This window comes from Neofelis nebulosa, chromosome 3 (genome assembly GCF_028018385.1).
Source record: "Neofelis nebulosa isolate mNeoNeb1 chromosome 3, mNeoNeb1.pri, whole genome shotgun sequence".
NCBI lineage: Eukaryota > Metazoa > Chordata > Mammalia > Carnivora > Felidae > Neofelis > Neofelis nebulosa.
In genome coordinates, this window is record NC_080784.1 from 16,720,445 (window position 1) to 16,740,278 (window position 19,834).

Consider the following 19,834-nt stretch of genomic DNA (forward strand, 5'->3'; position numbering starts at 1 on the left):
AGTCAGCTGACGCTGACAAAAAGGACAGAGACGAGATGTGCTCCACCCTGAGCCTTTGAACGAGCCTGTCTGATGACGTGATGCCCAGAGCAGCTGTGACCCTGAAGTGATGAGACCGAAGGTGACAAGTCAGCTTGCAGATGGCAGGTCACAAGGGTCTGGGGCCCCCGGTGGCATAATGGCGTGGCCAAAACAACTCTGGAACCCTTAGCTCCCAGAGAGTTTTTATCTTGCAAGATTACTAAATGTCTTCATTGCTTAAGCCACATGTAGTTGGATGTCACAGGTAGCCAAAATCATTCCAGCTTCTACGTTACAGAAGGATGTTCCTGACACCAGAATCATTCAGACCCCCATCTGTCCCTTGGGTATAATCAGCATCCTGGCCCAGAGGGCCTATATGCGCACTGGGTCCCCTCACAGAGTAAAGAAGATGCCGGCTCTATCAGTGACAGTCGGACCACGTTGTGTTTGTCTTTTACCACGTGACGTCTGGTGGGGGTACAGATAACGGTGGGGTCAGAGGGAGGGGTGGATCCCCTCCATAACTGCCCTGTCTGGGTTCTGGGAGGGTGCACCCTCATGGGGCAGGGTAAACTTCATTATGCGTCGTGGTCAGGTGGGAGGTTTAACCCAAGCCCTAGCTTTCCTGAGCCACGTGTGCTAGGTCTCGTGTGCTGCCAGGCCCCAGAAGTAACCAAGAACCCCGGTGAGGAAGTTTCCCCAGAGGTGGCTGCCATACCATGGGCAAAACGGCTCTGTGGAGAAACACTAGCTGGGCAGGGTTGAATGGGCATGTCAGCCAAATCCTGCAGGGTGACAGCCATCAGACGCTGGGTTGAGCTCACGTCAGCCAGGGACAACCGCCAGGAGCACGGCACCAACAACACGCCCTGACTGTCCACACTCGTCTCTGCACCAGAGACCTGCAGGGCATCCCTGACCAGATGGCTGAAGAACACTGCCCAGAGGCCAGAGGACAGCAGACACACGCTAAGCGGGCGAGAGAATATTGGCTGCAGGTCACATAAGCTGCACTCCTTCCCTCCCTCTCCTTTGTTGTTGAAAGGAGCAGGCCCGGAGGACAGAATCTCTGGGAGACTGACCCTTTCATCCAAGTCAGCCTGAATACCTCCCTAAAAGAGACAACCTACCAGGTAGACTAAGGTTTAAACAAGCCTGGGAGCGCCTGGGTGGCTCAGTCGGTTAAGCTTCTGACTCTTGACTTCAGCTCAGGTCATGATCCCAGGATTGTGGGACTGAGCCTCACGCCGGGCTCTAGCACTGAGCGTGCAGCCTGCTTGAGATTTTGTCTCTCTCTCCCTCTGCCTGCCTCCCCCACTCATACCCTCTTTCTCTCTCTAAAATAAAAAAAATTTTTTTAAACAAGACTGGAAACTGTTCATTTTTGCCATCAGCCTGTGAGCAGGGGTGATGGAGAGGAGTTGGGGGCAGGGCTGGAAGGAAGGCTGGACTCATTATAGACAAAAAGAGCATACGTTTTAGCAGCACACATAAGTTGTAATGTGAGTTCAATTTATAACCTTGCTACACACACTATTTCATAAGGAAAGTGATGGCGTTTGGCCTGGGTGTTGGATGAGGGAGGGTCCTGGGGACAGACTGGGAGACTGGGAGTCTGGAGGTAGGTTTGCTTTCTGTGGATACCTTTTATAGTCTGAATATCTTACCATGAGTACAGATTACTTCTTCAATTTAAAAAAAGTGGCTGGTTGGGGCACCTGGATGGCTCAGTCGGTGGGGAAGGTGTCTGTTTCTTAACCTTGGCTCAGGTCATGGTTTCACGGGTTCATGAATTTGAGCTCTGCATCAGGCTATGGATGGACTATTAGTGTGGAGCCTACTTGGGATTCTCTCTCTCCCTTTCTCTCTCTGTCCCTCCTCTGCTCTCTGTCTCTCCCTCTCAGAATAAATAAATAAACTTAAAAAGAGAAGTAGTAAAAAACCAATGAAAGTAAATGGCATGAAAACTGTAAATAAATAAAAGATAATTTTTTGAAGACACAGTGGGCCAGCCAAGAGACAGCACACCTCGAAAGCCGTATTTAGCAGGTAACACTGAAGAGGAGGGGAGGCAAAGGAGAACACCATACGGCCTCCTCGAGTCACCCAGGCACGGGGAGGGGCTCCCGCTGACCAGGCACAAAGCTGGATAATCGCTACTGGGAGCAGCAAATCTAACTGTGACAGGCTAGTGGCAAAGTGAGGCAGTGCAGCCCAGAGGTTACAGAAATGAGCTGTAGCACCAGGCTGGTTTGAGTCTGGGCTGCATTTACTAGCTGATGACTTTGGGCAGATTCTTTACCCTCTCCTTGCCTCAGTTCCTTTGTATGCCAGTTGAGAAGAACAACTCATTTTTTGTCAGACGACGCTGTCATAAAGATTAAGTGTAAACACTCAGAATTGTTCCTGGTGCACAGTAAATGCACAGCTACTACTGTTATTTCTGGAATTGACCGAGAGGAAAAAAAAGGCACCAAGCCTTTCAAATTCTAAGCTCGGAGAACCACTGTCTCTTGGGGCCAGTCAACAGCACAGGCATCGACACCCTCCTCTTTCCTCAACTCTGGCCCCAGTCAATATGACAGTGGATCCAGATCAGGAAAAGTTTGATGGTCACGAAGAAAGTCAATCCCTGTCACTCATTTCACCTGCCCAGCAGGGAGGGGGCAGTTGCGTGGGAAGGCGGCCAAGAAAACAACACGTCAAGCTGTGGAGGTCCAGAAGCACGGGATGCTGACATCTCATTTCCTGGTTACAAGCTGCTTGACATTGGAACATGTCAGGGAAGGGAGGAGATGACATGGTGAGACAATTTGGGGGAGGAGAGCAGGACACACAACTCCCGGCTCTGAGGAATGGAACACGGGCCCTGGTCATGCCTCCAGACCCCATACCTGGGAACCACAGAAAGTAAGTAAAATTAGGAGCATAATCACCCCGCGTGATAGATGAATATGCTAAATAAGTTGGAAACATTTGTAAATCCAATGTAAACACACCAGGCCAAAAATGCATTCAGTCTTTAAGGAGTTTACAATGCAGACACAATTATAATGGAATATACAGTAGGTTTTATGAGACAGTTATAAGAACACAGAGGAGGGCATCTAAATCAGATGGGAGGCTCCAAGAAGGCTTCCTGGAGGAGGTGACCCTTCGACTGAATTTAAAGGATGAATATTAACTAATTAGAAACAAAGCGGGAGCACCTGGGTGGCTCAGTCACTTAAGTGTCTGACTTCGGCTCAGGTCATGATCTCGTGGTCTGTGAGTTCGAGCCCTGCATCGGGCTCTGTGCTGACAGCTCTGAGCCTGGAGCCTGTTTCGGATCCTGTGTCTCCCTCTCTCTGCCCCTCCCCAGCTCATGCTTTGTCTGCCTCTCTCTCTCTCTCTCAAAAATAAAAATAAAATAAAATAAAATAAAATAAAATAAAATAAAATAAAATTAAATTAAAAAAGAAACAAAGGGGATGAGGAGAGTATTTCAAGATCAACACACAAGAAGTGGAGGTAAAAAATCATGCAATTCACACACACTGTGGAGCGGCTGAGACGGAGGAGGATGTGTGTGTGTGTGGGTGGGGGGGTGATAGCAGATGAGGCAAGAGAGAAAGGCCATATCCAGAAAATGCAAGACCTGGCATGCAAAACCGGAAGGATTTTACTTTAATCTTACGTCAGGGGAACGACAGGTGGTACACGGGAAAGTGACATGATGACATTTGCAGTTTAGAAGGGTCATCCACATAGCAGTGTGTGCCGGTCCAGGAAGAGGTGGGCAGACTGGAGGCAGGTGGACCAGCTCCGAGGGCCTACTGCAATCTAGGAGAGGAGAAACAATGTCTGATCAAAGGCAGAGAGGACGGAGAAGGTGGGTGAGATGACCAGGAAGTAGTCTCTACATTTCTTGGTGACCAGTTAAGTGCGAGACGAGGAAGAATGGGAATGTAGGATGCTTTTTAGTTTTATCTGATTTGGACAGACGCCGAGAGAGAGACAGGAGACCTGGGAGGTGGAGCAGGCATTGAAAGTAGTAAGTTTGAGGGGCGCCTGGGTGGCGCAGTCGGTTAAGCGTCCGACTTCAGCCAGGTCGCGATCTCGCGGTCCGTGAGTTCGAGCCCCGCGTCAGGCTCTGGGCTGATGGCTCGGAGCCTGGAGCCTGTTTCCGATTCTGTGTCTCCCTCTCTCTCTGCCCCTCCCCCGTTCATGCTCTGTCTCTCTCTGTCCCAAAAATAAATAAAAAAAAAAAAAAAAAAAAAAAAAAAAAAAAAAAAAAAGAAAGTAGTAAGTTTGAGGTGAAGCTTATAATACACGTATGCGTCTGACACTCAAGCAAAAGAGGTCTGAGCTAGCCAGGTAGATATGAGAGTCACCAGCACAGAAGTGACATTGAAGCTACGCGTGTGTGTGAACGCGCTTCTAAGAACGTATAAATGAGAATAGCATCTGGTAACGGATGAGAAGCTAGAACCCACCAAGGAACCTATAAAGAAGCAGCTGGAGAGGAGAGTGGAAAACCAAAAGAATGTGACGTCGTACAGTAAAGCCAAGAGTAAATACAGATTTAGGAAGAAGTGGGTGTTCGGTAGAGGTAAATGTTCCAGAGAAGTCATATAAACCAGGGACTGGAGAACATGCCTTTTGTTTGGCATCGTGGAGCGTGGAGGTCCCAGGAGACCTCGGCAAGAGTAACTCCAAGGGGAAGGAGAACCAAAGCGGGTGGATTGTGTCGCGAATGAGAGAGTGGAGAGCAAATGGCACTTCAGAAAGAGTCTGCCAGGGACACAGAAGGTAGAAAGATGCTGGAAGAGAATCTAAGTTTGCAGGAAAGGTTTTCGCCATGTTCACCCAGGAGTCTGGAAATAAGCAAACACAGCAGGGTGCAATCGCCCAAGTAAATTACATTGAAGTTGAATTCTGGTTTAAAATTGAGAGGTAGATTGTTATGCTAAGTGAAATAAGTCCTACAAGAGAAAGACAGATACCATATGTTTTCACTCTTATGTGGATCCTGAGAAACTTAACAGAAGACCATGGGGGAGGGGAAGGAAAAAAAAAAGTTAGGGAGGGAGCCAAACCATAAGAGACTCTTAAAACTGAGAATAAACTGAGGGTTCTTGGAGGGTGGGAGGGAGGGGGGTGGGGGATGGGCATTGAAGAGAGCACGTGTTGGGATGAGCACTGGGTGTTGTATGGAAGCCAGTTTGACAATAAATTTCATATAAATAAATAAATAAATAAATAAATAAATAAAATTGAGAGGTAGAAAGTAAGTGCTGGCCAAGATGCCCCACTCCTTTGAGGTCACCAATCAGAAATATTTGACAACTGGGGCGCCTGGGTGGCTCAGTCGGTTGGGCGTCCGACTTCGGCTTAGGTCCTGGTCTCACTGTTCGTGAGTTCGAGCCTCGCATTGGGTTCTGTGCTGACAGCTCAGAGCCCGGAGCCTCCCTCAGATTCTGTGTCTCCCCCTCTCTCTGCCCCTCCTATGCTCATGCTCTGTCTCTCTATGTCTCTCTATAATAAATATAAATGTTTAAAAAAAATTTTTAACAAAAAAAAAAAGAGAACTATTTGACAATTAGTCTTCCAGGAACACCTATTGAAAGAGCCTTGGTCATTCGCTTCCAGACCTATTGCTCAAGCACCGCAGCTTGGTTGGTTGATTTTTCACTGAGTTTGCCTGAGTGGGTTTCCCACTCTCCGTGTTGTGAGAAGATCCACATCAGCTTTTATCTCTGAAGAGAGAACAGTCCAGCAAACAGGGACCTGATGTGCACCTAATGTAGTATGAAATCAATCTGTTGACCACCAGACGGAGAAATGCAGGACTTCTGATCATCTACGTGTTGGGAGGCAACACAGAGAGAATTTCTGCCCAATGGAGAAGAATATTCTAGGTGATTCTGAACCTACGTCTGTTGAGGGATTGTGGAAGATGTCAGGGACCCAGGAGCACTGAGTCCTGTCAATGGCTTGTATTACTTTAAGTACCTAGATCTATAGTACTTCACAGGACAATATTTAACAAATGTCACAGTATATGTTTCCTTAAGTTAATTTACATAAATGTAAACACATTCCACATTACTACAAATATTCTGCATTTAGCTATAGCTTAGGGGTATTTTTTGGTTCAAAGAATATTATTTGGTCTCTTGGAACCCTACAGAACAAAGTACCATAATGATATAAACTTTTTCCTACCTTTCAGAGAAGTGCAATTCTTTATTTACACATACACTCACTAAGTTTCACATCAGTAAAATAAACTGATAAAATAGTATGAAGCGTTAAGCATTCTACCATTTAACAAAACTTCCTAAAGTTATTTTCACAGTGTTTGAGAGGACTCTAAGGGCAAATCACAGTAAAACATTCGGGAGTCTTTTTCCTCTCAAATCCTAACATCAAATGTGGTGTTTATGTTAGAAAGACTGCCAAAGCAGACTGCAACCTTACACTTAGACATAAATGAACTCCTCTCTTCCAGTCATAAACAAAACCGAAAGCTTCAAGCCAAAGATCCCTCCCAAAGCAGGCTTTAGTCATTCTTTCCCAAAAACCTAGGCACGTACATTATATATCACAGGGCCTAGTCTCAGCTGGGGTTTGGAATTTCCTTTCTTGGTTCTACCAATTGGAGTGAAGAAAACTAATCCCTTCAGTGTTGGAACACACTGTCAAGCTATTCTAAATCACTATGGGCTAGAAATCTCCTGAGTTTTCTTCTCATGATTCAAAACCAGTGCAGATATCAAGACCGGGCTAAAAATCATGTTGACAAGTAAATTAGGAAGAAAGAATAAAATGTTAATGGAAAGCGAGCTGAGTGAGAGTCTCTGTGTCCCTCTTATATCAAGCCCACGTATATAGTCCAAGAGCTTGTGATGTCCTCCTCTGGCCCGGTGGTCAGAAATAGGCATCTGAAATTCTAGTATGTGACTCACTAGCTGTTTCACTCTGGGTCCCTCTCTGGGCTTCTGTGTCTCACACACAGAATGAGGGGATTTGCCTGCAGCATTGCTAAGAGGTCTTTGCCTTAACTTTGAAAATCGCTGGGTTTTTTTTCACTAGTTAATATGTATCTTAAACATGCCTCTAAGTCACAACAGGGCACCTGGTGGACTCATAATACATGTTCTTTAAACTAATTAACTAGTTTGGATACTAAGAACAAGAGGCTTTTTGGGAATTATATGATAAAGTATAGCTTATGAGATCTTTTTCTTTCAGAGTAGGAGAGAAAGTCACACAGTGGCAAGCAGCTGGACTAAAATATTTCTAAAATATTTCTGGTGACTCCAGCTCTGTTCGATCTGCGTGGCTCAAATATCAAAGTCTCTCAGAAACCTAAAGAATTCCTTTTACTCATAAATGCCCAACAGGATCTGCATGCCCCAAATGCAAAATCTGGACCACCTGGGGAATGCATTTTACAGACAAAATTGCAGAAGTGTAATCCCAAACAAAGAGAACTGTAGTGGGCCTTCCAAACATAGAAATAACCTGGGCAGCTGTGATTTTCACTTCAAATATACAATGGAATAATAGAAAATAAAATTATACTTAAGCAGCTATGTGCAGAAAATAAAACAGGACACGCTGTAAACAGTGTAAAAGAACTAAACGCCTACCTCTATTACTTATTTTTACATTTGTCGAGCTCAGTTTTGCCATTATGGAACCTTTCACCTTGGACAAGTTAGCTTTCTATTTTTGGATTTCTCCTCTAGAAAAAAGTAAAGTTTGGGGTGTGGAAAAAGGGCCCAGATAAATTTGAGAGTCACCTTTAGCTCCTATAATTCTCCATAATACTGCTTTTCTGGTTACAGAGGTCACAGAGTTCATATCACAAATTTGTTTTAACATGGATGCTAATGAGGACATTATGCTAAAGCAAAAGAAGCCAGGCATGGAAGGACAAATGCAGGATGATTCCTCTCATGTGAAGCATCTAAAATCATTGAAACAGAAAGTAGAAAAGTAATCATCGAGTGTGGTGGAAAGGGGCGGGAGGCGGGGTGGTTAGTGCTTAGTGGATACAGGGTTTCAGTTTTGCAAGATGAAATGTTTTAGTTGCACAGCAATGCAATTACACTTAACACTACTGAATTGTACACTGGAAAATTGTGAACATGGTTAATTCAATGGTATGCATTTTTTTACCACAATAAAAAATAATTTTGTCTTAGTATAAAGAGAAAGAAATTTAAAGCCATCCAAAATTCAACCACTGAAGGAAAAATTTCTATTAACCAGTTGATGCTTGTCCGCCAGATATGTTCACTATTATTTGCTTCAATGTTTATTTATTCGTTTTGAGAGACAGAGAGCAAGAGAGGGGCAGAGAGAGAGTGAATCCCAAGCAGGCTCCACACTGTCAGCACAGAGCCAGATGCGGGGATCAGTTTCACCAACTGTGAGTTCATGACCTGAGCCAATTTCAAGAGTCAGACGCTTAACCAACCGAGTCACCCAGGGACCGACCCCTCAACATTATTTTTTTTTTTAACAGCTAACGAGTGCCTACCCTGTGGTTCTGTCTGCTGGAAACAAAATAATGGGCATGACATAGACCCAGCCTTCACGGGTAAGGAAGTGGCAATTACAGTAAAGGGTAGTAATAAGTTCTACACTAAGGGGACACACAGAGAGTAATGGAAGCATAGAGAAGGAGCAAGCAAACCAGGGTAGGGATGAGGAAAAGCTTCCCATCTGAGATGTAAAAGATGAGAAGATATCAAGGCAAAAAGAAGGCAACAGCACTCTGGCCAGAAAGCACAGATGGAAGAAGTCTGGTCAAAGCCAAGCATGTTACTACAGATGGGGACAGAGGACCTTCAGAGATGAGGTGCCAAAGAGCAGCAGGGGCAGGATTACAAGGGGCTCTGGACCCTGTGTTCATGAGTCCGAACGTCTTCTTTTTTTCTTTCCTTTTTTTAAATGTTTATTTATTTTTGAGAGAGAGAGAGAGAGAGAGAGAGTGAGTGGAGGAAGGGCAGAGAGAGAGAGGGAGATACAATCTGAAGCAGGCTCCAAGCTCTGAGCTGTCAGCACAGAGCCCGATGTGGGGCTGGAACCTACGAACCATGAGATCATGACCTGAGCCGAAGTCCGGCGCTTAACCATCTGAGCCACCCAGTCGCCCCAAGCCCGAACATTTTCTAAATGCTGTTGCTCTGATGGTTGGAGAGCGGTCAGTGTGGCATGGACAAGATTAGATTTGAATTTTGAAAGACCTCTGGGCTTGGCTGCAGAGAATGGACGGTAGGGGTCACGCTCAGTCGAGGGAGGCCGTTTAGGTGGTGGTGAGCCAGCATGATGAGACAGGTAAAGGCACAGCCACGGTCATGCTGCATTTGCAGTTTGGGACTTAAGTTTTTTCACTTAGTATTCCATAATTAGCATTTTCCCATTTCAGTAAAAAAATTGTGGTAATCCTTTCTGATGGCTGCATGGTATTTCATGGTATGGAAATTCTATGATTGATTTAACTACTCGTCTATGTTTGAATGTTGTTTCCAAGTTTTTGTTATTCTTTTTACTTTTTATTAAAAAGATATTTTAAGTTTATTTATTTATTTTGAGAGAGACAGAGACAGCGCAAGTGGGGAGGGGCAGAGAGAGAGGGAGACAGAAAATCCCAAGCAGGTTCTGTGCTGCCAGGGCAGAACCTGACGCAGGGCTTCAACCCGTGAAACTGAGAGATCATGACCTGAGCTGAAACCAAGAGTCAGATGCTTAACGGACTGAGCCATCCAGGCACCCCTAAGTTTTTGTTATTCTAAAACAAGAGGGATGATTATTTTGGTACAAGATCCTTATCTACATTTAAAAAATATTTTCATAAAAGTTCAGATTATATAATGCCTTGCAGCAATGGCAGAAGATATGTAAAAGAAATTATTATAATCCAGGCATGGAAGGCAATGTTACCAAAGGGGTGTGTGTGTGTGTGTGTGTGTGTGTGTACACAGCTTTACTTTGTCCTAAAAGGCCATTCTGGATGCCAGACCTTCCAAAGAAGGTATAATATAACATCCTCCATATTGCACAGGACAGGGGAGACTGTGGGTTTGACCTCCACAGTACGTTGCTCTATCCAGGCAAAAGGTCAAGTGCTGCAGAAGGCCAAAGCTAAAAATAAAGTGTGGCACTGGGAACATTAAGGAGCTGTTTCAGGGAACATTAAGGGGGAAGTGAATCATCCTAAATTCGCACATGTGTATCCTCCCAAGACACTGTGTAACCTCCACAGCCAGGGAAAGTAGACCAATTCTTACTGGAAACTAATTTTAATAATAATTCTAATAATTTTAGTAACAAGACAGAGTAGTTTCATTCCTGTCGCACTCTGTTCCCAAAGGCCAAATTCTCACGAACCATCTATGGACCGGGCTGGCCCATGTCCATGAACACGGGTCCTGAGAGAGATACGGCACCACGAAGGTGAGGAATCTGAGTCTCCCTGAAAGTTTACCCATGGTTAGCGGACTAGAAGACTCTCGTAGCCATGTGGAGGGTCCGTACAAAGTGTGCATGGACTTGGAGAGGATTTTGATCCCTTCATCACTGTCCTGGAGGTTCCGCAGGAACTCCAGATAACTACAGCCAGTTGCACTGCGTATAAGATTGCGTCTCTTCAGGAAATCATTAAAGGATTCCTCCTTCAGATGCGAGTCAAATTTTTTCAGGACTGAAAAGAAATCTTCTTTTCCAATGTCTGAGAGAAAGAGAGAGACAGAGGGACAGAGCAGAGAGACAAGAGGCAGAGAGGGCTCGAACACCACTACTTTACAGGGTTTCCATGTGAATCATAGATTTGGGTTTTTAAATTTTTTCTCCTTACTAAGAGTCATGAGGAAGATGGTGGAGAACAATTTGGGGAATTTATTCAGCATATTTTTTAGAACATCTACAATAAGTATAAAATACAATGGGGTTTTAAAGTCATAGTGACTGTCTTCTTATGGCTTACAATATAATTGCAGAGCTAAAACTCCACGATAACAATTATTACAAGTATGCAAAGTAACGATTACCTATCAGGTGCTACAACAGCCCCCAAGAGGCGGGGCTCACTCCCTGCTGGGACATCCAGGAAGAAGAAGATAGCAGGGCAATTTTTTTTTTTTTAACGTTTATTTATTTTTGAGACAGAAAGGCAGAGCATGAACGGGGGAGGGGCAGAGAGAGAGGGAGACACAGAATCGGAAACAGGCTCCAGGCTCCGAGCAGTCAGCACAGAGCCCGACGCGGGGCTCGAACTCACGGACCGCGAGATCATGACCTGAGCCGAAGTCGGACGCTTAACTGACTGAGCCACCCAGGCGCCCCAGCAGGGAAATTTTTTAATGAAAGGTTATTTCTTTCTAATTAGAGCCTGTATATTTAAGACTAACAATTTACAATTTTATAAAATTATATCATTCATACAATGATAAAAGGAATATATAAAAAATGCTCCACACTTAGATCACATAACTTTTCTGATTAGATAACTTAATCTATAGGTTCATTCTCAGACTTCATTTAACTCAGCTGATTCATCCCCTTTGGCAGAACTAAAAATCCAAGCGAATTAGGTCGATTTTGTATTTTGCTTACAGAGTGTCCCCACCTTGACTAGATATACTGGGATTTCTAAGGATCCAGGAAATGCTTTTCAGAGACTCACAGCAAAAGGGGAAGAAAAGCAGAGAGCTTTGATAAAAATGCAAACTGGATAATAGAGTCAGGGAACTATTTACATGAATAACAACTATGTGCCTAATAAATCTTGAAATTAATAAAAACAACTTTAAAAAGTATTTTGGCAATACAAGGTCAAACCAGGCAAAGTCTACAGAACCTACTGGCTTCTTTGTCTTCAAGTTGGTTTAAAAAATGCAATTCCAATGGTAAGCATTTACTAAATGCTAACTATGGTTTCCCAGTGGCGGTTATAAAGGTTAGTAAGACAAAGGCCCAGACTTCAGGAACTACTGTCTAGTAGGGAAAATGGACATGCCAATACAGGTTAAATAACATAATAACATTTACAAACATTCAATTGATTTTTAAAACCATTAAGATTGATAAATCCAAGTGTTGGCAAGTAAGTATTAGAGGCTGAAAGAGGCTGAATTGTGTTCCCCTAAAATTCACATATTGATATTCTAACCCCCAGGATAACTCAGAACGTGACTGTATTTGGAAATAGGACTGTTTAAAAGGTAATTAAGGGAAAATGAGGTCAAAAGAGTGAGCCCTAATCCAATATGACCAGTGTTCTTATAAGAAGAAGAGGGGTGCCTGGGTGGCTCAGGCCACAAAAAAAATGTTTAGGTTGGTGCTTGGCTCATAGTAAATGCTCAATATATATTAGCTTACTGGGTAAAATACTAATTTAGTAAATAAACACGTTCAACTATACAGGTAATCAAATGCAAACAAAGTAAAATAAAATTGAGTGGTTATTTTTGGCCAAGCTTTATCTTGAAATGAAAATACTGTATTATGACAGGTGGGCACCTGGGTGGCTCAGTCGGTTAAGCATATGACTTCAGCTCAGGTTATCTCATGGTTTGTAAGTTTGAGTCCCACATTGGGTGAACTCGTGCCCCGCTTTGGGTGAAAATGAGCCTCACTTCAGGTGAGACATGCTTCTCTCTCCCTGTCTCTCTCTCCCCCTCTCTCTCTCTGCCCCTCACTCACTTGCGCCCTCTATCTCCCTGTCTTAAAAAAAACAAAAAAAAGAGGGGCACCTGGGTGGCTCAGTCGGTTGAGTGTCTGACTTCGGCTCATGTCATGGTCTTGTGGTTTGTGAGTTCAAGCCCCACATTGGGCTCACTGCTATCAATGAAGACCATGCTTCAGATCCTCTGTTCCTCTCTCTCTGCCCCTCCCTGGCTTGCACTATCTCAAAAATAAACATTAAAAAAGAAAGAAAGAAAGAAAGAAAGAAAGAAAGAAAGAAAGAAAGAAAGAAAGAAAGAAAGAAAGAAAGAAAGGAAGGAAGGAAGAAAGAAAGAAAGGAAGAAAGAAAGAAAGAAAATATTATGATAGGCAATGTACTGTGATAGGCAATCTCTAGACCTTGGTACATGCACCCTTGAATAATGCCCTCCGCCTGAGTGTGGCCTGCATCTACTGACTTGCTGTAACAGAATATGGCAACATCATGGGACGTTGCTTCCAAAATGAAGTTATAAAAAGAGCGAGGCTTCCTTCTCAGGCACTCTCTTTCTCTTGCTTACTTGTTCTGAGGCAAGCCAGCTGCTTGCTATGTTGTGAACTGCCCTATAAAGTGGCCCGTGTGCCAAGGAACAAATGTGTCTGGTCATCAGCCAGTGAGCGAACTTAAATGTGGCTCCTCCCCAAGTTGAGCCTTGATTCATCACTCCTGGCCAACAGCTGAACTGCAGTCTCATGAGATCCTTTGAGCCAGAAACACCCAGACCAGATCCCTGACCAACAGAAACTGTGAGATAATAAATCTTATTGTTTTCAGCTGACAAATTTTGAGGACTACTCTGTTAATGTGCACTAGATAACTAATACACCCAATTTAGGCCAGGGTGAAAGCTAATGCTATGCACATAGATAGTGTTAGTAAGAATGTGAATGGGTATAAATTTCTTGAGAGCAATTTTGGCACTATTCCTGAAGATATTTAAATTCTTTTCACCCTAAAAATGAAAATTTGCGCTAAGGAAATACGATCACAAAAACTGAGGTATATTTTGTAAAGTATTCAATGTACTAAATAAAACAGTGAATAACTGGTAACAACCTATATGCCCAACACTGATTGGGAAATTGTGATATAATAAGAAATACAGATTTTAGTCTTTAACTCTGGCTCCTGGCCAGAGCTCCTAAAACTTTTGGCATTTCCTAAGTGATAAAGGTTCTAGGAGAATCTTTTGTTCTAACGTTTGGTCTTTGACTCCAGTTCCTGCCCCAGAGTTCCAAAATCCCTTAAAATTTCCCAGGTGATACTTGCGTCTCCTGTTCTAATGAGGCAAATCTTGGTGGGCTCCTGGACAGCTTCAGGATAGGGGCTGGTCACCAGAAAGACCAAGCTTAAAATGTCCAGGCCCATCTCCCATCCTTGGGCTAGGGCCTGGGGATTGAGTTAATAATCCATCCTGCACATATTACAAAGCTTCCATAAATATTTCTAAAGTATGGGGTTTGGAGAGCCTCTGAGTTGGTAAACATGTGTTGGTGTTGGGAGGGGGGCATGCCCAGAGACAGCATGGAAGCTCTGAATCCCTTCCCCACTACTCCCATTCCTTGTCTTATGCATTTCTTCCATCTGCCTGTTTCTGAGTTGTATCCTTTTATAATAAACCAGTAATCTAGTAAGTAAACTGTTTTCCTGAGGTCTGTGGGCCATTCTAGAAAGCTACTAAACACAAGGAGGGGTCATGACTTATAGCTGATTGATCAGAAGCACAAGTGACAACTTGGGGTCGGTGTCTGGAGTTGGGGATGAGGGCAGTCTTGTGTGACTGAGGTCTTAACCTGTAGGATCTGATGCTAACTCCAAGTAGGAAAATTTAATTAAATGGCAGGACACCCAGTTGGTGGTGTCCACAGAGAACTGGAGAATTGCTTGGCACCACACACATTTGGTGACCGGATGTGAAGTATTGAGTGGAGAATGTTGAGAATAAAGTTGAAAAAATGGAAATTTTTCCTTTCAGGAATGGGAAATAAGTTATGGTATATCATTTGATAAAATCTTAAGCATACATGAAAATCATGCTAAAGTTCTAGTTAATGATTTGTTGAAATATCCACAATCTAATAATAACTATGTTCACAAAATAAAAATAATTGGGGTAATCCTAATTTTTTATTTATTTAATTTTTAAAAGACTAAATATGTACCATCATGATCATAGCAAAGATCTCGAGTGATTAAGTTATTAGGTGATTTACATTTTCTTGGCTATATTTTTCCATAGGTTCAAATTTTTATATAATGAATATGTACTATTTTTTTAATTTGGAAAATCTTTAAGTGTAAAATAATTAAATATGGAACTATTATAATTCTTAAAATACATTTACCTTGCCTATTTTTTCTGGATCATATTTTTCAAATTATCTCATGTTCCTGAATCCCTCTCTGAACTTGTCTTTCAGCCACTTTTTTAATCAAGTAAATCTTCTTGTTCTTCCTCTATTTTTGGTATTTTTCTGACATGGCTTCCAGATATCACTGAAAAGGAAAGACGCCAAAGTAAATTTTGACTAAAGTTGCAGGATATAAAATTAATATATAGAAATGCATTTCTATACACTAACTTCAAAGTAGCAGAAAGAGTAATTAAGAAAACAATCCCATTTACAATTGCACCCAAAAGAATACATTTCTACACACTAACTTCAAGTAGCAGAAAGAGTAATCAAGAAAACAATCCCATTTACAATTGCACCCAGAAGAATAAAATACCTTGGAATAAACTTAACCAAAGAGATGAAAGACCTGTACTCTTAAAACTATAAGACACTGATGAAAGAAATGAAGATGACACAAACAAATGGAAAGATATACCATGCTCATGGATTGGAAGAATTCATATTGTTAAAATGTCCATACTACACAAAGCAATCTACAGATTCAACGCAATCCCTATCAAAACATCAATAGTATTTTTATATAACTAGAACAAATAATCCTAACATTTGTATGGAACCACAAAAGACTCCAGATAGCCGAGTAATCTTGAGAAAGAAGAACAAAGCTGGTGGTATCAGATTCTAGATTCCAAGATATGCTACAAAGCTAGAGTCATCAATAAAAGATTGATACTGGCATAAAAATAGACATATAGATCAATGGGACAGTCAACTAATGTATGGCAAAGGAGGCAATAATAAACAACAGGAAAAAGACAATCTTTTCCATAAATGATGTTGAGAAAACTGGACAGCTATATATGCAAAAGAATGAAATTGGACCACTTTCTTTCACCATACACAAAAATAAACTGAAAATGGATTAAATACCTAACTGTGAGACCTGAAACCATAAAACTCCTAAAAGAAAACATAGGCAGTAATCTCTTGGGCATCACCCTAAGCAACCTATTCATGGATCTGTCTCTTCAGGCGAGGGAAACAAAGGCAAAAATAAACTATTGGAACTACACCAAAATAAAAAGCTTTTGCACAGCTAAGGAAACCATGAACAAAATGAAAAGGCAATGTAGTGAATGGGAGAAGATATATGCAAATATCAGATATATCCAATAAGGGATTAATATTCAATGTATATAAAGAACTTTACAACCCCCCCCCAAAATAAGTGTAGTAAAAAATAGGTAGAGGACCTGAATAGACATTTTTTTCAGTGAAGACATACAGATGGCCAACAGACACATGAGAAGATGCTCAACATCACTCATCATCAGGAAACTAAAAGTCAAAACCACAGTGAGCTATCACCTCATACCAGTCATTATGGCTAGTATCAAAAAGACAAACAAACAAGCGTTGGCAAGGATGTGGAGAAAAGGCAACAGTTGTGCACTATTGGTGGGGATGTAAATTGGTGCCACCACTGTAGAAACAGTATAGAGGTCCTCAAAAAATTAAAAATAGAGGGGTGTCTGGGTGGTTCAGTCAGTTAAGCATCGAACTCTAGGTTTTGGTTCAGGTCATGATTTCACATTTTGTGAGATTGAGCCCCATGTTAGGCTCTGTGCTAAAAGCACTTAGGATTCTCTCTCTCCCACTCTCTCTCTCTGCCCCTCCCCAGCTCATGTACAGTCATACCTGCACATGCTCTCTATCTCAAAATAAATAAACACAAACAAACAAACAAACAAAAGTTATTTAAAAATTAAAAACAGAAAAACCACATGATCCAGTAATTCCTTTACTGGGTATTTACCCAAGGAAAATGAAAAAATTAATTGAAAAAAGATATATTCACTCCTATGTTTATTGCAGCATTAGGTACAATGGCCAAGATACGGAAGCAACCCAACTGTCCATCAACAGATGAATGGATAAAGAAGAGGTATGTGTATACACACACACACACACACACACACACATATACACCATTTGCGACAACATGGATGGATATATATATATATATTATATATATATGTATATTCCATTATATATATGTATATACATGTATATGTATAATGGAATATTACTCAGCCATAAAAAAGAATGAAATCTTACCATTTGCGACAACATGGATGGACCTGGAAGGTATTAAACCAAGTGAAATAAGTCAGACAGAGCAAGACAAATGCCATGTGATTTCACTTACATGTGGAATCTAAAAAACAAAACAAGCAAACAAACAGACTCTTAAATACAGAAAACTAATTAGTGGGGGGGTTGGGGGGAGGGAGTGGGGGGATGGACAAAATAGGTGAAGAGAATTGAGAGGTACAAACTTCTGGTCATAAAATAAGTAAGTCATGAAGATAAAATGTACAGCAGAAGGAATATAGCCAATAACGTTGTAATAATGTTGAATGGTGACAGATGATAATTACGCTTATCGTGGTGAGCAGTGAGTGATGTATAGTATTGTCGAATCACTATCTGTACACCTTAAATATAACATTGTATGTCAGCCATACTTCAATAGTAAAGTTTTTTTTAATCATATAAAATCTGAAAAAGGTAATTAGGTTTCAAAAGTAATATAAAAACAGGGAGGGGGACAAAACATAAGAGACTCTTCAATATGGAGAACAAACAGAGGGTTACTGGAGGGGTTGTGGGAAGGGGGAAGGGCTAAATAGGTAAGGGGCATTAAGGAATCTACTCCTGAAATTATTGTTGCACTATACGATAACTAACTTGAATGTGAATTAAAAAAAATAAATTTAAAAAAAGGTAATTAGGTTTGACCCTTTGCATGCAGTATCATTTTACTTCAGGAAATTAAAGATTTAAATAAGCTTACATAAAATCCAAAATGTATTTATTTGGGCCAGAATTTCTTTCCCCAGGGTCCGTGAACATCTGGGGCTCACAAATGTGTTTCAAGTTGCAATTCATGAAACTGTATGCAAAATATCAAGTGTATGTGGATCTTCATAGAAAGTGAATGCACAGTTTAATCAGGTTCTCAGTCAGGTCTGTAATTGCGGTGACAACTATCCTGGCTTACCCACTACTGTGGCTTTTAGCACATAAAGACCCGAGTCCTGAGAGTTCCTCAGTCTCAGACAAAAAAATGGAACAGGTGGTCACCCTTCCGCAATCCAAGAAAGATTGATAAAAAGTAATCGATTAAAAATAATTCAAAGATTTATTTTCATTTCAGTTGAAGGTACGAGTAAAACTTAGAAGATTACTTCTCAAGTCATAGAATGCTGCTCTTTCTTCTTATTTAACCCATGTCCTGAGAATGACTTTGTATATAAACCAAAACTACTGGGATCCTTCCTAGTTTCTAGGCTAACTGCGATTTGTCAATGACCCCCTCGTTACCATGAACCCTTACCTTTCATACGTGTATTTTACTAGACTGAGATGTGATTACCTGGCAAGGTCACTACCCCAGATCAATCCAAAAGGAAAAACACGTTATCACGTAAGAATCCTGATCTATGGCGTGATAGGGAACTCGGGGGCTCTCAGTTGGTTGAGGTGTCAGAGAGACTGCTTCCAAATCGTGTAAGTTAAGCTAATTTCTGCCCTCATCGGAGGCAGGCTAGAAGTCAGGAGAACCATCCCGGGAGAGGCCTCTCCATGTTCCCACCACTGCGTGTGGGGAAGGATGGGGCCTGTGCACTCCTGGGAGAGGCCTGGTCTCATAAGGCATACTCAAATTACAGTATCTTTTTTGATTTCTACTTTTAATCCACTAGCCTTTGGTAAGGTCTTCTTGAACAGCCTACTTTGTCTCAGTGGTGTCTCAGAGAATCTTAGGAAGACCTTTAGGCCACCACCGGGGGGGGGCAGTCCTTCTGAGGGGGATTTTCCAGTCCAGCTGACTCAACCAGGACATTCTCTTTTCAGTGCTCACCCTGGACATTCTGGTTTTGTTCTCCGAAGAAAGGTGACTTTTGTCACATGCACACACTTTACGATGTCAAAGTATAAACATAGGTGGCTTTCTCCATCTGTTTAGTTTTTACCTGAAACTTTTATGTTTTTCCATGATCCATCGTGATCCTCAATCCCCAGTTTTTTAAGAGTTACACCTATTCCGTTACCATCATACCTGCATTAGTTGAAATGACGCATATAATTTAATATGTAAGTTTTATGAAACCGTAAGTACATTATCTCAAGATGGCAAATGTCAGACATTTGGGCCACCACTTTCCCCTTGAGGATTCAAATCAGATACCACTATTAATCACAGTGTTCTTTTTGTTAAGCCTAAACTCAGCCTCGGAAATTTTCTCAACTTCTACCAGACGTCTGGCAATGGTATATATACAGCATGGTATATATTTATTTCTGTATATATGTGTGTGTGTGTGTGTGTGTGTGTGTACATACATATGTATACACACAGACATAAACACATATACACATACTTAGTAGATATGTCTATTCTTATCATTTTTATTTTATTTTATTTTTAATATTTTTAACGTTTATTTATTTTTGAGACAGAGCATGAACAGGGGAGGGGCAGAGAGAGAGGGAGACACAGAATCGGAAGCAGGCTCCAGGCTCTGAGCCGTCAGCCCAGAGCCCGACGCGGGGCTTAAACTCACGGACCGGGAGATCGTGACCTGAGCTGAAGTCGGACGCTTAACCGACTGAACCACCCAGGCGCCCCTATTCTTACCATTTTTAAAATGAACAATTGTTTAAAAAT

At 41.9% G+C, this 19,834-nt stretch overlaps 1 long non-coding RNA gene across 1 annotated transcript; it reads right to left on the bottom strand.

The window, feature by feature from the left end:
• Positions 1 to 12,762: 12,762 nt before the first annotated feature.
• Positions 12,763 to 19,561, bottom strand: LOC131506415 (uncharacterized). The gene is made up of 4 exons (XR_009258921.1): positions 19,140 to 19,561; positions 17,221 to 17,320; positions 15,091 to 15,241; positions 12,763 to 12,924 (listed from the first exon to the last, which is right to left on the bottom strand). It is a non-coding gene; the product is annotated as an uncharacterized LOC131506415 (long non-coding RNA).
• Between the last annotated feature and the right edge of the window lie 273 nt (positions 19,562 to 19,834).